Raw genomic sequence first — 15,000 nt, forward strand, 5'->3', positions numbered from 1 at the left:
TCCGCGGGACACGTCCAGAATAATAGGTTGGCGAGAAACAGATGTTGAAGGAGAGAACGAAGGCTAGTGTACGCAATTGTACAGTAACGTATTCTGTGACTATTGACGACGTTGTGGTACGCCGTTCCTTCGGAGATCCGCCGGGCAAACACGCAACGTGCATGCGATGGCATGCCCATTGTTCGCCCACTCAAATCATGGTCGAAGTGATAGCAGGCATAGGCAACTGGCCCCACAAAAATTGAAGGCGCCTATGTTGCCGCAGTGTGGGGTGCAATGCCCAAATGCTCGTACGCCGGAGAGCGGGGCAGACCCCCTCTCGTGACGCTGCAACTGTAAGGTACAAAGGGCCTTCGGAATGGCATTTGTCACCATGTGTTAGCCTGGGTGAGACTACGGAAGACAGGTGGAAAACGTATAGGTGTACGCATATGGCGTTCGACGTTGGAGGTACCGATGAGTTTCCGCATGCCCCTCCAAGCCGCTGGAGTAAGGGTCCGCCACGACCCCCAGCCGTCTGGGTGTGCACAATTGTAACGTGAGGAGGTGGACAGCAGTATGTGCCGACCCATCCTTTGCTGGAGCAAAGTGAACAGCCGTCCCAGCCGCTGGATTTAGTGTCAGCCACGACACCGGGCACGCACGTCGGGCCATGCGGTGACACCCGAGGTTTTGATCGGCAAATCCACAAGGAAGGCCGAGGTGTCCATCCAGAAAAGGGCGCACGACATATAGAATGGGGCATTGCAGCCCAACTGCGCATGTAGGTGAAACGCGTTCATCGATAGTGATGAGAATAAGTATAAGTAGATGTGAGGAACATGGAGAGAAACTTAGGCAAAAATACGAGCTAGGACGCATCCACCCGCGAGCTGCCCCGCGGATAATCCGGTAAAGAGTCACAGATAAGATGTGCCATTCGGAGAAGTATGGCCCGGTTTCGTTTGTGCTCCAAGAGAAGGTGGTATGGGGTCCCGCCAGGACGGCTCCCCGGCGGGGTTGTTAGCTGGCTTGCAAGTGCCGCTGTAATGGGGCATTCAGTCAGGTAGTGTTCAAAAGATTCACAGACCAGCCCGCAGATGCATAGATTATGAGGAGCTAGGTTAAAGCGTTTAAGATAATAAGGGAAGCGGCCGTGTCCAGTAATAATATGAGCTATGGATTTATGAGGGGGAAAAAATTCTGGAATAGATTTGATGGTAGGGATCCACAAGAAAAGTGCCGTGTTGGAATTCTCAGCGGCCCATTCAATTTGCCATTCTCTTTCCATCTGCCTAAAGAATTGGGTCCTGAGAGAACGGATAGAGAGAGAAGTGCGGCGCGGTACTCCATAGCGCGCAGCACTCGCTGCCGCCTCATCAGCCAATTCATTACCCAGAATTCCGGAATGCCCCCGTACGTGATATAATTTTATTTCCATGGAAGTTGATAAGGTACTGAGCGCTCTCTTAATGTGAACCACTCGGGCATCAAGGGACCGCAGTGCCGCGATCGCTGACAACAAGGACAGGCAGTCAGAGTATATCTTAACAGGCCGCGTAGGTCTTGAAATTGCCACATAATTAAGGGCCTCAAGAAACGCAATGGCCTCGGCGCAGTACGCACCACCAGCTTGCTCCACTTTATATTTACCAATTTTTAATATCCGGTGTTGAGATTCCATGGCTACGTATGCAGCCCCTGCAGAGGTTCCAGAATAAGAGCCGTCTGTGTATATATGTACAGCCTGTTCAGAGGCATACCTCGACACCTCTGCGCTGCTTAGTCGGGCAAAGGGACAGCGATATCTGTCGGCTGGGTGATCGAGCCAGGGGTTGTAAGGGAAGTCAACTGTTTGAGGGATGTAATATGCAAGACCATAGCAAGTGGGCCTGCGGAGGAGAAATAGGTGGAACTCGGCACGAAGCCGCTCTAACTCAAGGGGGAGAGGTGCCGCTCGCAATAAAACCTGTAATGCCGATGTGCGTGTAGTACGGTAGGCCCCAGTCAAACTAAGGAGGGGGATCCGGTGTAACGAGATGACTTTAGCCGTTAATAGGCTATCTGGAAATTCTGGCCACCAGACCGGGGCTGCGTAGGTAATGACCGGAAGCACCACTTGTTTATACAGAGCCCGAATCGCCATGGGAGTGATGGAATGGTGCATGTTTATGTAAGTCGTAATTTTAGGAGCCATCAGTTCCAATTTCTCACGTATAAAATCAGCATGTTCTTTGAAGCCTAATCTGGAATCGAAGATAACGCCAAGAATTTTGAGTTTGTCTTTCCGCTGCAACCTGTCATTACCCACAGCCACACGGAGGGCACTGGTCTTCATGGAGTTGCATCCATGTGGAAATGCCATGAAAAACGATTTTGTTGTGTTAATATGAACGCGATTCTCCCGTGCCCAATCGCTTACCGAATTCAAGACCGTCTCTGCCAATCTCTCGATTACGGCCCGATTCGTACCCGGAATGGTGATAACGACGTCATCCGCATAAGCCTGTATTACAACACCCTGTGGCACGGGAAGATCCAACAGGCCACGCACCACAATGTTCCATAAAAGCGGGCTTAATGGGGAACCCTGAGGACTACCTAATGTATGCGGCGCGGACACCTCTCCAGAACGAGAGCGATAGACTACCAATCTGTCTTGGAGGAAACTCTTTAATAAATTAAAAAGGTTACCGGGACAGCCATGTTTTTGTAAAAAGTACAATACCAGTGGATGCCACACTGAGTCAAACGCACCCCTGAAATCAAGTGCTATGATCAAGGCCGGTGTATTCTGCTGTTTAAATTGTAAGAGCCGCTCTTTCAGGGCATATAGAGCCATGACGGCACTCCTCCCATGAGTAAAACCGAATTGGTGGGGATGTATGAGGTCATGGGAATAGAGGAAAAAATAGAGACGAGAGTTGAGGAGCCGTTCTAGAATTTTGCCAAAGAGAGAATTCATTACTATAGGTCTGTAAGATGAGGTCTGGTCTGGGGGACGACCAGGTTTAGGAAGAAAGATAATGCGCCCTCTCTTCCAAGTGGAAGGGAAATGACCCAATTTCAAAGCCGAATTAAAAAGAAATTGAAAGAAATCTGGATGAAATTGAAAAATAGTTTTAATCATGGGAAGAGTGACGATATCTAGGCCAGGGGCGGAACCATCTCTGCCCTGCGCAATCGCGTATGCTATTTCATGATGAGTAAAGGGCCTGTCGTCCGAGCGATTAACCGCGGCACTGCCGGCGACAAGTCGAATAGCCGCATGGGAAGGATTATCCCGTAACCTATCGTCCGGTGGGAATTGAGCGCGGAGGAGCAAAGCCGCTGACTGGAGGGTGTCCATAGTCTTTGCACCATTCGGAAGGGTGAGTGCTGGGAGGTGTATTGGCGGTCGAATTTTATTAAATGCTGTCTGAAAAGGAATGCCGAAAATATTCCGTTTTGAACACTCCTGACAATAACGTTTAAACGCACTCTGTTGCGCCTCGGCTATGTGTTTGCGGTACGTTCCCCGCGCTCGAGCAAACAGGGCGCGCAAATGTCCACGCATGACCGGGTCACGTGCCTGCTGATAGCGACGTCTCATGGCCCTTACCCGATTTCTTTCCACCCCTAATTCCGGGGTCCACCAGGAATTCGGAATACGCGGGCCGGACTTGGTAAGTCTAGAGTGACGGCGGATTAGATGGTTGTAGATGGTATTGAATTTACTGATTATAAAGTCTAGGGCTTCACCGGAGCGAAGGGCAGAGCCCTGAACCTGGGAGAACCATGACATTTCCCGAAGGGCCTGGAAGACTCGGGCGCGGCCCGCAAGGGTCAATCGCCTCAACGGAGGCGGCTGTTGCAAACTGAATGCGAATTCGATGTGCTTATGTTCAGCAAGACTTTCTTCATTACTAACGTGCCATTCAAAGTCTAAAGGAGCCATCGAAGAAGTCACTAAGGTAATGTCAATCCAGCTGGCATTGTAGTGATTTTCAAATGTGGGTTCGGATTCAGGGTTGTTTAATAGTTGTAATCCGTGTTGACACATCAACTGAACGACTGCTGTACCCCTACTATCACAGCCGCCACGGCCCCAGAGGGTATGTTTGGCATTGAAATCGCCAGCGATTACTGCCATCCCCGGACCTATCCGGGCAAGGCAATCGGTGATGCTGTTTAAGTAAGTATCTATGTCAGTGTGTGGCGGCGCGTATACCCCGATAACAGTAAACACTACGGAGTTACTTGAAAAGGTTACCGCCACTACATGCGAGGAGATGGTCACTGGAAAGCAATCATAACCGTGTGCTGCACATAATATAGCCATTTTAGGATGATTGGTGGCGTTGAAATGAAGAATACTAGGAGGAACACCAACGATTTCATGCGCTCGGACATATGGGTCACTGATTATAGCAAATGAGATGTTCTTTGTTTCCATCGTCCTGATTAGAACCGCCATGGCATGCTTTGTGTGGTCTAAATTAGCCTGTATAAATTTGAGTTTAGGATTGAGGGCCATCATGAAACACGAAAGGAAAAGCTATGAACCTGAACAGATAACAGGTTGCACGTGCTGGAAGTCATGTGCGGTTGATCCCCCCAATGTCGGCCGCCATACATTCCAGGGCGCCATCTTGTTGAACGCAATTCGCATCCACTGCACACTCTCCCTGACACTTGACATGTCCCCGAGCACCGCCCCGCGGTGCGGTGCAACGAGGAATAGTAATATGTAGCAGTGCACAGGAGGGACGCGCAACGGGGCTCACTGAACAGGCTTAAACGTGGAGGAAGCTGAACGAGAGGCACAAGCGCACCATGTGCTCCCCGCTCATGCCGAGTGTTGTTGAACGGAATGTTTTGCAGACAGCACCCCCGTAGGGCTGCTGTAGACGGGAGATGCATAAATGTACTGTGAACCCCGCCGCGCCGCGGGTCATACCCTCCCGCGCCGCCTACCCGGCTACAGGCCATAGTCGGTACGCGCAGTAATGCGCGCCACCCTTTCCGCCAGCGACGGACAACCGCGATCGCCAGCCGGATGTCCCGCCGACTCCCGTCCCGCGCCCCGACATACCGCACAGCGCACCGCGGCGTCCCCCATGCGCACAGTGCACGTCTGGGCCAGGTGGGGTTCAGCACATTTCGTACAAAGGACTTTGGAAACGTCCAGTTTGTCCGGGCAAAACCGCCGAGAATGCCCGTATGACGCGCAATGTGTGCACAGGGATACATGTAAATCCTCTACCACTCGCGCCGATGTCCAGCCAACACTAACGCGGCCGCGACGCATGAATTTGTGGAAAACTGTGGGGGCACATTCCAGCACATGTGACTTGTTACCGCTACGCTCCGTGAAAGTGGTTTTAAGAATGCACGTGGCCGGATCAAAATCCAGGTCCGGGTTGCGATCTTTAATTTCCTGAAGGAGCCTGTTTGGTGCGACCTCAGGGTCCGAGCCAATGAGTTTGATATGGGGTTTCCTCTTTTCTGGAATACGCATGAGTAAGCTAGTTTTGGTAACCGTGCCCTGTTCGACTGCCTGCCGAAGGTTCTCAATGGAAGTTCGTTCTGTAGCTATTACCGTAACACCGAAGCGTGTACTGCGCAAGGTAACAGCACCAATACCTGCTGCTCCCGGGTCTATGTTAGCTTTAAGAGTCCTAAGGACATCTTTCGCAGGTGTGCGAGACTCACCAACAGGGGTCAGGAATGCAATGTGTCCACGCAGGTGCGGGTCCCCCGAGAACCTGTCGGCTCCCGCCACGTCCGGCGCGGAGGACGGGTTAGTGGCCGCTCGTGCACCACTGCTCGCCATCAGCCCCCGAACAGCGGGAATCTCCGCCCGCACGACCGCAGCAAAGGACGGCGGCAGCTCCTCCGGCGCCGCCGAGGACGGCACCCGCACCCGGAGCTCAGCAGTCTCGCGCCGTGCTTGAGCCAACTGCCGACGTAACTCCTCGACGACACCATCATTCTTCGCCACTGCCGCCTGTAACTCTGCACAAATCTGTATCATACTGTTAAGCTCCGTGATTATTTGTGCCCGAATGGGATTGGAAACCTTAGATTTATCTTGGAATATGATTTCCTCTATGCGGCGTTGGTGTGTGGCCATTGCATCGAGACAGGAAAAGCGGTTGTTTACAGGACCCAAAGGATGCGGGCTCATACCTGATTCTGAGGCAACGCTTAACAGCTGAGTGACAGTATCACCAGGTTTCTGTGCTCTGCCCCTCTCGTGTCGCTCCAAATCAACTACTACCTCTTCGAGTACCCTGTCACCTGAAGGAGAAAAGCCTTCGCCCGCCGAATGTGGCGAGCCCCCCGGAACAGGGGGCCCGCCCTCGGTGAGCGTGTCCTCTCCGAGCGTCAGCGGCCGCGCCATTGCCCGCTAGCAGAAGCGGGTATGAGCCATAGCCATATTGTGGCCCGGCGGCCGCCGACCTGGAGACGCGAAAATTGTCCTAAATAACCCCCTATCCGCCCTGCCTGTAGCCCGAAAGGAACCGGTATACGCTAAGGACGCGCCTCAACCTAAAAGTAGCTAGGTATGAACAGTAAAAACTGACCTTTTTGACGAAAAACAGGAGCCCGAGCCGACCGGCCTGCCGAACACTTGCTCGCGCGCGCGTGCAATCCAGTCAAACTCCCCGCCTGACACTGTCCTCGGAACAGGTCGCGCAGGCCCGACCGGCACCGCCCCGAAGGGAGACCGGGGGCCCATCGCTTGGCGCTAGAAGCGTGGACAACTCAATGGTCCGCTTCCCGCTCCACCGAGTAAGTAAAGAAACGATGAGAGTAGTGGTATTTCACTGGCGGCCACGAGGACCCCGCCGAAACGAGGCCGTATCCCGTGACCTCCCACTTATGCTACACCTCTCATGTCTCTTCACAGAGTCAGACTAGAGTCAAGCTCAACAGGGTCTTCTTTCCCCGCTGATTTTGCCAAGCCCGTTCCCTTGGCTGTGGTTTCGCTAGATAGTAGATAGGGACATAAAAATTGTGTTGGGCAATAAGAATTAATCAGAAATGAAATAATTAAAACAAGAAACTAAGCCCTGCCTGCTGCACCTAAGTATTGCAGGCTGCCGAATTAGAAAAATAAATGAAAATGACGTGGTCAAATAAATTTTGTAAAGAAGAAAAAAAAAATGGGGGGGAGTCTACCACCAGGGGAACCACGGCCAAGGGAGCGGACGGCTGCGGGATTTATTATTCTTAAATACGGTACATGGTGCAATATTGTTTGTCTTGACTTACAATAATCTTCTTTTTCTTGATGTTGCATGCATATTTATACAATATTTATTAGACTTGTCTTTTCTTGACGTACAATGTTTTTTTTTTTTTTTTTCCTTGCTGATATCTTGTCTTTCCGGTTGTCATCTGTTGTCTTGTGTTGCCGATGTCTTCGTCTTCTTGCTTCTGGTATCTTCTTTCCAGACTGGAATGTAATGTTTTTTTTTTTTCTCTTATTTCTACCGGCTTCCGCAGCCTACAGAGGTTCAGATTAGTTTATCTGCTTAGCTGAATGACACGATTGTAGGTCTTAGAAATATTCCTTCTCGCTCTTTTCCTTTATTCGAGTCTGTAATCAATTTTTCAGCTCGTCTTCATTTTTTACAAAGTGTTTAGTTCGTTTTTCTTTCTTTTACATGATACTTTTGTACATGTATATATATCACATACCCGATCGCAAATATATATGTTTACACCTTCATGCATGTGAATGTGCGTACCCTTTATACACCCTAACATATGAGTGTGGTATGTTTCTTCCTATTTCTTACTTATTGATTTCCTCAGTTATTTATTAATGGCCTAATAGTTTAAGTTTTATGGTCTGCATTACGATTCTATAGGGATTGAGAAGATCAGATTCCGGAGGAGATTGAATTGATTCTTCTAACTCCATGGAATGGGGTTGAAACTACAGGAAAAGATTAGTTCTGGCTTGGTTTGACATCCCTGCCATCAGTATCACAGACCTTTGAAGAAAGGCAGTTCGAGTATCTGGGTTCAGTTCTGACATTGTCCAACCTATTTATATAGGATGATTATTTTTTTTGTTTTCCTGTGAGCCTCTCATTACTCAGGTGGTAGCCGAAGCCGTCATACCCTTTCATTCGAGGACTCAACAGTTGGTAAATCTGACTTCGGTGGTAACCAACACCGTCATACCGAATAGGGCAGTTGATGTTTATCTGCTTCGGTGCTAGTGCTGATCGTCATACCGATTACGTCAGATGTGTTTTTGGGTTTTTTTTTTTTTTCAAATTTTCATATGATGTGTTCGATTCCTGTTTTATACCTTTACTTCGGTGGTGGCCGCGGCCGTCTTACCGTTTCAAGGTATCGTTTTTGTTGGATTGTTCGGTGGTAGCCAAGCCGTCGTACCGGGTTGGGGAAAAGTCGTTGATTTTATTCCTCGGTGATAGCTTGACCGTCTTACCGAAGGTGTCAGTGAATATTTCGTTTTTCGAAACTGCCAGACGATTGGTCTGCTATATGATAGCTTGATGGGATGAGATGATGGTTTATATTGAGCTGAGAATAAGTCCTTTTGGACTGTTGTTGGGCTAAGGTCTAATGCCTACGTAAGGCCTTTTAGTTGTTTATTTCTTGATTTTTTTTTCTTTTCTCCATCCGTGGTGTTATTTTATTTATTTATTTATTTAATGACTTTCGACAAACTAAACAAACAATTGTTGTTTTTTTTTTTAGATTTTATAATTTACTTCTTCCACCATCTCCTCCAAAATCGCAATCGCCTCCCCATCCCTTAGAATTTCAACTTTTTTCTTACTATATCCATGCCCAAATTTCATTTTTAACTTATCGCGGTACTTTCTAGTTATTTCACATTTTTCTAAATAATGTTCGAAAGAGTCGGCTTCTTCTCCGCAAATACATATCTTATTTTGCCTAATTCCGAACCTCTGCAGGTAGTGCGGAAATCGGCCATGACCTGTCATGAATTGAGAACTATTGTGATTGGCCAAAAATAAGGTTGGAATTTCAGTGATGTTTTTAATCCAATCTTTGATATAACTTTTTTGATAATTGGATTCTTGACTCCATTGACCATTCCATTTAACATATACTTGTTTGTTTAACTGAGAACTAATGAATTTTTTGGAAATGGGTAAATCTATTTTTTCCCCGTACCGAATGGCTTTTTTGGCTAGGTCATCTGCATATTCATTACCCATGTTCCCACTATGCCCTTTTATGAATGTTAATATTATTTTATGATCCTTGTTTACTTCACCAATTTTTTCCTTTATATTCTGTATATATGGGTTTAAGTTATCCGAATTATTAATTCCTTGTAATGTTGAAAGGCTATCTGTAATAATTTGGTAACTTTCTTTATCTTGTTGTTCTGCAATATATTCTAGTGCCTTGGTTATTGCTATAGCTTCAGCTTCGAAGTTGTTGTTATGATTACCTAATGCATACTGTTTTGTTGTAATTATGTCTGAAAAGTTTTTAAAAACTATGAATGCTGCTCCTGGGTTGGTCGTATCACACGATCCGTCTGTAAAAATGTTATAAGTAGCAGTCAAGTCTATTTTTGTACTGAAGGAAAATTTTACTTTATTCGCCGGATGAATTTGCCACTTGTCTACGATAGTTATTATTTTCTCGTTTGTGAACGTTTCATTGTTCCAAGTAAATGGTTTCTCTCTATGTAAAATGTTAAACATTTCATTTTCTTTCTCTATTGTCAAATTAACTGGAGGTATATTTGCTAACACATTTAATGCACTGTTTGCGACTGTTTTATATGCTTTTGTTATGGCTAATAAAGGTTTTCTTTGAATGGATCTTAGTTTTTTTACAATTAATGAGATATTTCTATACCATATTGGGGAAGCATAGGTTATTATACGTTCTATTCCCCTTTTGTAAATATCTCTCATTTGTTTACCTTTAATTCCTTTATTTTTGCCGGTAAACCTATTCAGATTATAAGTGAGAGTCATGACTTTTTCTTTTATGTATTCTAGGTGTTGGATGAAAGTGAAGCTTTCATCGAAGATTACCCCTAAAATTTTTATTTTGTTTACTAATTGAATTTTCTCTCCCCCTAATTTCAATATTGGAGGGCTTTTCTTGTATTTTCCTTTTAAAATTATAAATTGCGATTTTGCCGGGTTAAACTCAATGTTCTTTGCTTTTCCCCAATTTTCTACTATTTGCAGAGTTTTATTGGCTGTCTCCTGAAGTTTTCTTTTAGAATCCCCTTTTATTATTATTGTAATATCATCTGCGAACGCTTGTAAGTAAGCATTTTCGGGAAGTTTCTTAATTAGTAGGTCGGATATCATAAGTGTCCATAATAGTGGGCTTAAAGGAGATCCTTGTGGAGAGCCCTGTTTAATCTTATATTTTATTTCTACTTCCCCGTTTTTGTATATTATGAATCTTTCCCTCATGATTGCTTCCAGTAAATCCACCAGATTATCTGGACATTTATGTTGAGTTAAATATTCTAAAATGATTTTTATGTTAATGGAATTAAATGCATTTTTGATGTCTAATGAAATTAATATTACTGCTTGCTTATCTAATAATGCTTGCGTTACCTTCTTTTTTATACTCTCTAATGCATGAGTAGTGGATGTTAAGTGTTTAAATCCATATTGATTTCTTAATAGTAGTTTCTCCTTATTCAAATAAAAATATATTCTATCCTTTAGGAGCTTTTCTAAAACTTTACCAAAGATCGAATTTATAGCGATTGGTCTGAAATCTCCAGGATTTTCAAGACTTTTCTTTTTCGGGATTAATATTATTTTTGACTCTCTCCATTTTTTAGGAAAGTATCCCAACTTTAAACAACTGTTAAAGAGGGCCTGGAAAAATTCTTTGTGTTTCTTATACATTATTTGTATAGTCCCTGTTCTTAGCCCGTCTGGGCCTACTGCTATATCTTTTCTTAATTTATATACAACCGAATCTATTTCCTGTTCCGTAAATGGAACATCTTCTATTTCCTGTTGTTTTTTATTTAGTCCTTCGTTGCAACTTCCTTTTACATTTTCGACTCCTATCTCAGAGATTGTGTATAATTTTTGCAATATATATTCTACAGTCTCTTTTAACGTTTTTGTTGACGAATTATCCTCTTTTTGTATGCTACTTATTATTATTGGGGTTTTCAGCTGGTCTCTAGACAACTTGTATGCTAAATTAAAAGGATTTTTTGTTACTTTGGATATAAAATCATCCCAATTTTTACTCTTTGCCTTAGCCAAATTTTCCACGTATGAATCGTGTTCTCTATAATACTGATTTTTGTAAATGTCTCTTAAATCTCCTCTACATTTTTTATATCTCCTTTTCATAGCCTTGACTTTTTTCCTTTGTATTTCTAACTCTAAGGTCCACCATATTTTGCCTGGCTTTTTCTCTTTCGTGAATCTCTTTTGATATTTTTTGAATAGTTCCTCTAAAGTATTATATAATTTATTCACAATATTTTCAATGTCTTCTGAAGAGTTAAGGTTCCTCGTCTCTTTCTCCCAATCGATATTTAGGAGTTCTTCTAGCGCTTTTCTTTCTCCTTCCTTTGTTATTTTAAATATTGGAGCACACTTTGTTTCCCATAGTTGAATTTTTATGTATCTATGATCGCTTCCCGTTGAATCTTCAGTTACTTTCCATTTTTTTATTTCTGTGAACATACTTGCAGAGACTATTGTTACGTCGATCCAACTTTTTCCTCTATTACAATCGAAAGTTGGTTCACTATTTCTATTATTTAGAATTATTAGGTCATTTTTTATTATAAATTCCAGTAATTCCTCTCCTCTATTATCTGTAATGTTCCCTCCCCATGTAGTATTCTTTGAATTAAAATCTCCTGTAATTATTACATTCCTCGTGTGTGCTGTTTGGATTATTTCTTCAATCCTAGCTAAAAGATACTGTATATTTTCTTTGGGAGGGAAATAGCAATTTATTATTAAGGTGTCCTTACTATTTAAGTTAGTTCTAAATGCCACTATTTTGTCATCTAAGATTAGAGGGAACACTGGAATTTTTTCTGTATGTATTATAGCTGCGGCTTTCGGGTTATCTTTTGAAGCTAATATCTTATGTTTCATTGGGAAACCAATAATTTTTCCTTTTAGGTTGTATGGCTCTTGAACTAATGAGATATGATGAGATTTATCTTTTTGATATTGACTTAAAGATTGATTTGCTTTAAATGCTCTTGCTAAATTAATTTGAATTATTTTAAATTTTTCTTTACCTAAAGATGTCTTTATGGATGCCATTTTTGGATTTTTTTTTTCAAACAACAATACCTAAACAGAAATAGATACAATAAAGTTTTTAACAGTACTTACTGTTTTGTCTTCCTGAAAGCAGTTTACTCCTGCAAACCGGTCTTACTTGGTTGTTCAGCACGAGTCCCATTGGGACTCCAGTCGAGAACGCCATTCTTTTGCTGTTGGACACTCGTTGTCCTCCATTGAATGCGAGTAATCCTCTTTGCCCTCTCTATGGCATGCCGGACAAAATTGCTCTTCCGACCGGCACTGCTCTGGGGGATGATTTCTTGCACAATAGATGCAGCATCGGACACTGCTCCTGCAGTATTTTTCAGGGTGTCCAAATCTTGCGCAAAACCTACAGATTACTGGATGATTGTTATCATATAGGGCTACCTTAAGCCATCCAATGTTCAGGGAATCTTTGTTTCTTAGTTGCTTCCAAATATTGGCAGTCGTCTTGATCACTGTGATGTTGTTTTTCTTCCTGTTAACATATTGAGTTGTCACTTCGATGTCGGAGGGACTTCCTGTAAGTTGGTTTTGAGCCATTATTTTTTGTGGAATGTCTTGTTTTTCCATTCCCTGATCGATTCCTACTATCTTGAAGGAAGGTTTTTTGGGACTAGCGACTTGAATTTCGATCTTCGAGGCTTCGGGAAGACGTTTGATCTCTGTTTGGATGTCCTCCATTGCTTTTTTGTTGGTTGAAGTAATTCGAACCCGGGGGCCCTGCGTTTTAATTTGGGCATTTGTGAGTTTGAAAGTAGCTGGGTCAATGTTTTTTGTCACTGTCTCCATTATTTGTTTTGGAGTTAGCGCTTCATCTGTGCTTGACAGCAAGATGGACGACTCTCTTTCGGTGTCAATCGTTCGGGTCCCTTCAGCAGGGTGATGTTTCCCTACCACCTGTGAGTAGGTGGGTTTGCCCGAATGCTGGTGGGTTGTGTCCTTCAGTAGTTGAAGTTGCGCAGTAAGTGCCTCTTTTTGCAATGCAAAGTCAAAAAGAAGTGTTTTCACTTCTTGAAACGCTTTCATTAGTTCTGCACATGTTGCAGATTTCGCTCCTTCCCTTTGTGCATTCATTAGAGCCTTGTAAAAAGCTGTCTCATTGACATGAATGTCATTTGTTACTTGACTTGTTTTCCTAGTCGGAGCCTCATCGCCATCACGGTTTGCGTGAGTGCTACTACTTTGTCTAGTCGGGCTTTGCGGAGCTTCAGCAACATCGTGTTCATCTTCATTCGTTACGGTGCTGTCGGAAGTTTCTTCATCTGAGTCCAAATGAAGTGGGCCCAGTTTCTTCTCTTTCTTGTAATGGTGTTTCCCCGCATATACTGGTTGGTCGTCTTCGCCCTCGGTGGGGTCATCGGTAGAATCCCAGTCTACATGTTCACTCCATGGATCTTGTGGTTCGTTGGTACTGGGTAGAAATGGTTCAGAGGATTTCTGTTTGGCATCTTTGAGGAACTGTGATTTGTTCAGCGTTTTCTTGGTGTTTGACGACGATCCCGAGTTGCGTGGATCTTCCTTGTTGTTGGAGAATTGAGCATCTCCATTGTTCCTCCCTTGAGGCTTGGGCAACTGCGAAGTCTTTGTTTTGGTTGATTTCCCAATCTTCTTCATTTTGGGGCTGATTTACTAAGTCACTGTCGCGAAATACTTGACTTCTTTGTTGTTGAAGAATGGTTCTTTTATTTCCTATTGCCCCTTTGAAAAATGCTGATGCTTCACTGCAAAGCTTTTTGGTCACGTGTTCTTACATCATGTGTTTTGTCTTTATGCATATGAACCCATAGGAACGTTCACAATTGCCCCTTTGCAAAACCGAGATGCTTCCCCGCAATGCTCAAAGTTGTCCATATACGGAGAAGTCTCTTGAATATTGGTTGTCCCTGCTCTGGTGCCTTTTGCCCCTTTGCAAACTGTGAATGCCTACCGCATGGCTCGGGGTTGTCCGTATCCTATAGGCATTCAGGGTCTACTTGTCCACACTCTCAGTAGACTGTGACTCCCAACATGGCAGCCCCCATAGACAAAGGGTGAAAAACACTCAATTTCGCATGCAAATTCGAGCACTTCTACACAGAATACATGCAAACTAATGGTTTTGAATTGTTCCTCGGAGTCTGCTGAATACGTTCATACAAGTATTTTTCCTCTATTGCACTTGATAAGGGCAGATGGGAAAGGATTCTTTTGTCAAAAATACGGTACTTGAATTAGCCAACGGTTTGTTTGCCCACGTTTAAGCAAGAAAATATGCTAATTGGTTAAATATTCACCGAAACTGCTGTTACCTTTATGTAGTCTAAGCTACAAAGAACTCGTGGATGCAATTCTACGTCTCTACGTTTGGTATTTGGCAAGATGGGAACGGATTAAAAACACTGAATTCCTGCAATCGGGAATTGCTTGTATGAGGCCCCACACGTGGGAATTAAGAATTGCTAATAATTAAGAAAATATGGTGTCAATCTTTATAATTTTGGTATGCACGTGATCCTGGAACCTTCGCGAATCTATTTCAATAGTTTAGAATGCTGTAAAAGAGGAATTACTCACCCTTTTCAGCAAAAGATCAGGAGCCTTGTGAATGCAGGTCCGGTCGCCTGGCCCCCTGGTGGCAGAACTAGTAGATAGGGACAGTGGGAATCTCGTTAATCCATTCATGCGCGTCACTAATTAGATGACGAGGCATTTGGCTACCACAAGAGAGTCATAGTTACTCCCG

At 44.2% G+C, this 15,000-nt stretch overlaps 1 pseudogene; it reads right to left on the reverse strand.

Annotated features, from left to right (window-relative positions):
- Window positions 1-14,470: 14,470 nt before the first annotated feature.
- The window catches only part of LOC139053150 (large subunit ribosomal RNA), a 3,227-nt pseudogene continuing 2,697 nt past the window's right edge, over window positions 14,471-15,000 (reverse strand).

Source organism: Dermacentor albipictus, unplaced genomic scaffold (genome assembly GCF_038994185.2).
Source record: "Dermacentor albipictus isolate Rhodes 1998 colony unplaced genomic scaffold, USDA_Dalb.pri_finalv2 scaffold_75, whole genome shotgun sequence".
Taxonomy (NCBI): domain Eukaryota; kingdom Metazoa; phylum Arthropoda; class Arachnida; order Ixodida; family Ixodidae; genus Dermacentor; species Dermacentor albipictus.